We start from the raw sequence: 7,102 nt of genomic DNA, 5'->3' as shown, positions 1-7,102 counted from the left end.
TATGAGAGAATACTGGGAGTTGTAGTCCAGCAACATCTAAGAAGAGCGTCACTAACACATAAACCTACAGAACATTCTCAGCCATTGTGGGAGACACTTGCACCCCATGTGGCCAGATCCAGTGTAAATAACGGGGGGGGGGGGTATGAATAAATCCCATTGCCCCGGGCTGGCAGTTTCTGAACATGTTTCTCCACGTAACGCCTGGATATTAATAACCTGTGACTCACCTATGACACAAGAACTCGTTCCTCTTTCCCTCCCTAAAAAATAAAATAATCTGTAGCACAAACAGCATTTACCCTGCAGCACTGAGATGTATTTGCACTGGGAATTCCCCACTCTTGTAAAAGGAAAGTCTTCTCAGGTCTGGACAAAATAATTTGCTCCCTGACCCTCTGTATATCAGCCCCCTGCAGCTGGATTAACCCTCACAGTGCCACAACTACCTCTGTATATCAGCCCCCTGCATCTGGATTAACCCTCACAATGCCAGTACTACCTCTGCATATGAGCCCTCTGCAGCAGGATTAACCCTCACTGTGCAACAGTTGCCTCTATGTATCAGTCCCTTGCAGCAGGATTAACCCTCTCTGTACACCCATTGTGTTTCTAATTAACCCCTTCATCAACATGATCACTCACAGTTCCTTAGGTGTTTCTCTGTATCATCCTCCCCACGCAGCAGAATTAACCCTAGCAGTGGCACAACAATTTCTCTATATAAGGGCCCTTCGGCAGGATTAACCCTCCTGATATAAAAGTACAGTAGAACCCCCATTTAAAATTTTTCAGGGGACCAGAAAAAAATGGTATAAAATCCAGGAAAATGCAAAATCAGGGAAATGTATTATGCATAATATATAGACGAGACCACAAAACAACAATGTAAAATGAGGGAATTCCCCCCCCCCCCTATTGGGGATTAATAAACCTCTTTTCTTTAATGTACAATTCTTTTTATTAGGGATGCACACAATCCCGGATTCGGTTTGGGATTTGGCCAGGATTCTGCCTTTTTCAGCAGGATTCAGATTCGGCCAGGCCAAACCGAATCCTAATTTACATATGCAAATTAGGGGCGGGGAGGGAAATCGCATTACTTTTTGTCACAAAACAGGCAAGTAAAATATGTTTTCCCCTTCCCACCCCTAATTTGCATATACAAATTAGGATTCGGATTCAGTATTCGCCCGAATCTTTCGCAAAGGGTTCGGCCGGATCCAAAATAGTGGACTCAGTGCACCCCTACTTTTTACATCACCCTGTGGCCATAAATGACCTTCATTGTAGGACTCCAGATCATAGGTATGCTCAATATATATTATATGTATATATATATATATATATATATATAAGTTCTCCTTTAAAATAGAACTTTTTCAGCAGCACAAATGGGTAAATTTTGGTTTTTGTTGTCACCTAATTCTGGTAAGTAAAGGGTTAATAACTATCCTAGCAGCAGGCGCTCTGATTCGCTAGAGGTACATCATAGGCAGATAGCAGAAGGCAGGCGTTACTTCTTGCTTTTCTTGTCTCCCCCTGTAGAATAAGAGCTGCACTCCGATTGGTTATTGAGCTTAATTTATTCAAATAACCAGCAGCCCTCAAGTGTAAAACTTTCCTCTTTGGATTGAATTCATAAAATTCAAAAACATGAATATTTATGATTAAATCATTGAAGCTGTTTGTGCAACTTTATTTTTAATTACATATTAAGGTGGAATATTTGTCACTATGAGTGTAAAAAGCACTTTCTACTGGGTGGTGGGCGCTTGTTACAATGTATCAGTAAGACTATACTTTCAGGGATCATTTCTATAGGTTGTACCTGGTGAAATGTGCTCGAAAGTGTCTGAACTCACAAACCACGAGGAAGAGCGTCAGTGTTCTCTCCTGAGCGTGAAGTGAGCTCACAGTGCTGCTTCATTGTGGCTGCTGTTTGCTATTGATGAACGTTTCTGCTCCCCCTTTATTATTGGGGAGATGGAGGGAGAGAACACAGGCTGAGTGGTTTTCATTATGATGGTTAAAAAGAAGAATATTGTTATAGTTGCTATAATTGTTTTATTCAGTTGTTTTGTTAATTGCTCACGCTGTTGTTAGGTTGCTAGGCTATTGGACTTTAGAAACCAGATCTATAACAGACATCTATGAAAAGAAGACCAATTGCAAATTAGAATATCAGTCCACTATAAAAAGATGATCTGTCTCTTGTATACATCAATAGGAGTTAGTCTTGTTAGACTGCACCCAGATCAAGTTTAAGAATCGGGGTCTGCGTCACCCACAAATTGTTTTAAGAATCAATTATTTACTATTGGATTGCTGTTAAAGGAAGGTTCACCTTTAAATTAACTGTTAGTATGACGTAGAAAGGGATATTCTGAGTCAATTTGCAATTGGATTTCATTTTTTTATTATTTGTGCTTTTTGACTTATTTAGCAGCTCTCCCGTTTGCAATTTCAGCCATCGGGTTGCTAGGGTCCAAATTAAGCTAGCAACCATGATTTGAATAACAGACTGGAATTAAGAGAGGGCCTGCATAGAAAAGGTGAGTAATAACAAGAAGCAGTAATGATAAAATGTGTAGCCTTACAGAGCATTTGTTTTTAGATGGGTCGTTGACCCCCATTTGAAAGCTGGAAAGTGTCAGAAGAAAAAGGCAAATAATAAAAAAATAAATAAATGAAGACCATTTGAAAAGTTGCTTAGAATTGGCCATTCTATAACACACTAAAGATTGAGACATCACTTTAAAGTTAGCGTTAAATGGGTTGTTGACCTTCAAAACGCTTTTTCCAGTTCAATTGTTTTCAGATTGTTCCCCAGAAATAAAGATTTTTTCAATTACTTTACATTATTTATTTTTTACTGTTTTTCCAAAATCTAAGTGTAAAGTTGAATGTCCCTGTCTCTGGTGTTTGAGTCTGGCAGCTCAGTAATTCAGGTGCAGATTCTGAACTGGTTTTACAATTTTACAACATTTAGTTGATACATTTCTCAGCAGCATCTCTGGAGTATCAGCAACTATTGTATCAATTCTAACAGCTGCCTGTAATGAAACCCAGAGATTCTGCTCAGCGGGGACACAGATAAGAAATGTATCAATTTAGATCAATTTACTGGGTCGGCGACCCCCTTCTCAGAGCTACTTTACACTTCAATATTGAAAAAACTGTTACACATAGAAAATAGAAAGTAATTGGAAAAAGTTATTTCTGGAGATCTGTCTGAAAACAACTAGTTGTTTGAAGGTGAACCACCCCTTTAACAAGTATGATGTAGAGAGCGATATTCTGAGACAATTTGCAATTGGTTTTCATTTAAGAAAGTAGAATTATGGGATAATAATTATTATGATGTTTTGGGTACTTGAAATGCCAGGGCCTATTTTGACTTCCAGTCCAAACCTGTTTACAGCCACCTGTCCCCAGCAGTTAAAGGAACAGTAGCACAAAAAAATAAAAGTTTTAAAGTAATTAAAATATAATGTACTGTTGCCTTGAACTAGTAAAAGCTGTGTATTTGCTTCAGAAACACAGTTATATTTTATATAAACAAGCTGCTGTGTAGCCATGGGGGCAGCCATTCAAGCACAGGATACACAGTAGATAACAGATAAGTACTACTGTAGTTTATATAAACAAGCTGCTGTGTAGCCATGGGGGCAGCCATTCAAGCACAGGATACACAGTAGATAACAGATAAGTACTACTATAGTTTATATAAACAAGCTTCTGTGTAGCCATGGGGGCAGCCATTTAAGCACAGGATACACAGTAGATAACAGATAAGTACTACTATAGTTTATATAAACAAGCTGCTGTGTAGCCATGGGGGCAGCCATTCAAGCACAGGATACACAGTAGATAACAGATAAGTACTACTATAGTTTATATAAACAAGCTGCTGTGTAGCCATGGGGGCAGCCATTCAAGCACAGGATACACAGTAGATAACAGATAAGTACTACTATAGTTTATATAAACAAGCTTCTGTGTAGCCATGGGGGCAGCCATTCAAGCACAGGATACACAATAGATAACAGATACGTACTACTATAGTTTATATAAACAAGCTGCTGTGTAGCCATGGGGGCAGCCATTCAAGCACAGGATACACAATAGATAACAGATAAGTACTACTATAGTTTATATAAACAATCAATAAACAATCTGCTGTGTAGCCATGGGGGCAGCCATTCAAACACAGGATACACTGTAGATAACAGATAAGTACTACTATAGCTTATAAAAATAAGCTGCTGTGTAGCCATGGGGGCAGCCATTCAAACACAGGATACACTGTAGATAACATATAAGTTCTGAAGAATCCCATTGTATACTACATAGCTTATCTGTTTTCATACCTCCCAAATACAAAACATTTTATGGCCACACCCCCTTATGTTCATTTTATAAAATTTGTTAGGTTATGAAAGTTTGAACACATTTCTGTGTGCTATTACAGTTTTGCTAATGTAGGTGAATTGCCCTTTAGGCTGCAAGTCACAGTTTCCCCAAGAGACCTGCTTATCTTAAATTGTTACAATTGTTTCTTTGCTTATCTTAAATGGTTACAAAAATATCTAAGTGCACCTCAGTGCATCCCTACTTTTTACATCACCCTGTGGCCATAAATGGTTACAAAAGTATCCAAGTACACCTGTCAGGTATGCTGGGCTCTCTGCCAACAGCCAATTAAGTTTTAGAAATTTTGTATCTTTTTCTGGCTGTTCAGTGCAGGAGATCAAAGAGAAAGTCAGGACATTTCAGTAACAATCCGGCTGAGCTGTCAAAATGGGGACTGTCCTGGCGAAAAACGGGACAGTTGGGAGGTATGTGTTTTCTGCTGTGCCTCCTGTGCCTTTTCTCCTTTTTCAGCTTTGAATGACTGCCCAAAAAGGCATTAGGGGAGATTAGTCGCCCGCAGCAGAGAATATTTGTCGCTTAGCTACTAATCTGCCTGTGTGCCACCACCCTAACACAAGAACTGGTTTCTGTTTCGACATCAACCCCTCCCCCCACAGTTTCTCTATATAAGGGCCCGTCAGCAGGATTAAAAGTATAAATAAGGGAACTGAGATTAGAAAATTCTATTTTAACAATGTGGGGATTAATAAGACTCTATAATTCTAGAACACTTTTTATATCACCCTGTGGCCATAAATTACCATCATCATAGGACTCCAGAATCGTAGGTATGCTTGATATAAAAAAAAAATCATAAATTAATTCCCCTTTAAAATAGAACTTTCCCAAATGTTGGTTCTTGTTGTCACCTAACCCTGGTAATGAAAGGGTTAACTATCCTATCAGCAGGCACTCTGATTCGCTAGTACATCAGAGGCAGCTAGCAGAAGGTGGGCGTTACCTCTTGCTTTCCTTGTCTCCCCTTGTAGAATAAGAGCTGCACTCTGATTGGTTATTGAGCTTAATTTATGCAAATAACCAGCAGCCCTCAAGTGTAAAACTCAGTAAGAAAAATCATTATTTTTAGTTTCCTTTAGGGGGAAATATTTGTCGCTATGAGTGTAAAGAACACTTCCCCCTGGGTGGTGGGTGCTTGTTACAAAGTATCAGTAAGACTATACTTTCAGGGATCATTTCTATAGGTTGTACCTGGTGAAATGTGCTCGAAAGTGTCTGAACTCACAAACCACGAGGAAGAGCGTCAGTGTTCTCTCCTGAGTGTAAAGTGAGCTCACAGTGCTGCTTCATTGTGGCTGCTGTTTGCTATTGATGAACGTTCTGCTCCCCTTTATTATTGGGGAGATGGAGGGAGAGAACACAGGCTGAGTGGTTTTCATTATGATGGTTGAAAGATAGAATTATGGGAAATGTTATAATTGGTTTGGTTCAGTTATTTTGTTACTTGGTCTCAATATTTTTCGGTTGCTAGGGTATTGGACTCTAGAAACCAGCTAGCTGCTGAACAAACATCTAAAATTAAGAAGGCTAATAGCAAATTGCCTCAGAATAATCAGTCAACTATAAAAAGTTGATCTGCCTCTTTTATACAACAATGGGAGTTACTATGGTGCAGTGTTTATTCAACTTCACGGTTGCCAGGTTGGCGGTTTTCCAGCCAAATTGGGCTACTAATCTAAAGCCCAGGCGGGTTTTGAAAGTACAAACTAGCCCAAGTACGGGTTTGGGCTACTTTTTGGGCCTTTGGCTGGTTTGTACTTTGGAAACCAGCCAAAGTTTTTCCTTGCCCTAATGTGGCCAAGCCTGCGTCTCCCAATGCATGTTGGGTAATGTAGTTTTTGTTTAACAAGCCAACTGCTGCCAGGTTTAATGTGCTTGACCTGTGTTTATTGAAATTGTATATGTATTAGAGCCTTATGGGACCCCTGTATTAGAGTCCTGCGCGGGTCCATTTTTTGGAACCTGCAATCCGCAACCTGAATTCTTACCCACTTGGACCCGGTACCCAACCCGCAAGTGCCTTATACGCAAACCGGACCCGATGACCATCAACAATCAGGAAGTGCTGTTGTAAACTGGAAGTCCAAATAATTCCACCGGCACACAGGTCTTTAGTTGCAAGCAGGGACAACCCTTGCTGTATTTTTATTTGCGTGATGAAACGTTTTGGGGTGATCCCCTTTGTCAAGCATCAAGCACGTAAACTGGAAGTGACATCATCGGCAGTAGGCGGGATCAGAAAAGAAAGGATTAAACAGGAAGTGCTGTCATTGTAAACTGGAAGTGGCATCATCGGCAGTAGGCGGGATCAGAAAAAAAGGAGTAAAACAGGAAGAGTTGTCATTGTAAACCGGACATCATCTTAGGAATTAGACATGATCAGAAAAAAGGAGTAAAAATCGCTATTGAGAAGACCCGCGACCCGCAGAACCGCCAACCTGCGTCTGTACCCGCACCCGAAACTTCTATGCACATCCCGCAGGTTTTTTGCGGGTAACCGTCCCGCTGCAGGACTCTACCCTATACCTCCTGGGCCCCCCTCTGTAGTTACTCCCCTGGTGATGTTCGAATCTGTCCCATTTTTCTTCATGAAAAAATTTGCAAAACTGTAAAATTTGAAAAAAATGCACATTTATTTTTATAAATATATATATATATTTTTCAGTTT

General features: G+C 40.0%; 2 non-coding genes across 2 annotated transcripts; both read left to right on the top strand.

The window, feature by feature from the left end:
* The first annotated feature begins 1,793 nt into the window (after positions 1-1,793).
* On the top strand, positions 1,794-2,015 carry LOC121401752. Its single transcript, XR_005966482.1, has one exon. It is a non-coding gene; the product is annotated as a small nucleolar RNA U3 (small nucleolar RNA).
* A 3,572-nt stretch (positions 2,016-5,587) lies between these two features.
* Positions 5,588-5,807, top strand: LOC121401758. Its single transcript, XR_005966487.1, has one exon. It is a non-coding gene; the product is annotated as a small nucleolar RNA U3 (small nucleolar RNA).
* The last annotated feature ends 1,295 nt before the right edge of the window (positions 5,808-7,102 follow it).

Source organism: Xenopus laevis, chromosome 3L (assembly GCF_017654675.1).
Source record: "Xenopus laevis strain J_2021 chromosome 3L, Xenopus_laevis_v10.1, whole genome shotgun sequence".
NCBI lineage: Eukaryota > Metazoa > Chordata > Amphibia > Anura > Pipidae > Xenopus > Xenopus laevis.
Note: the sequence above shows the minus strand (reverse complement) of the source record. Positions and strands in the feature narration are given on the sequence as shown.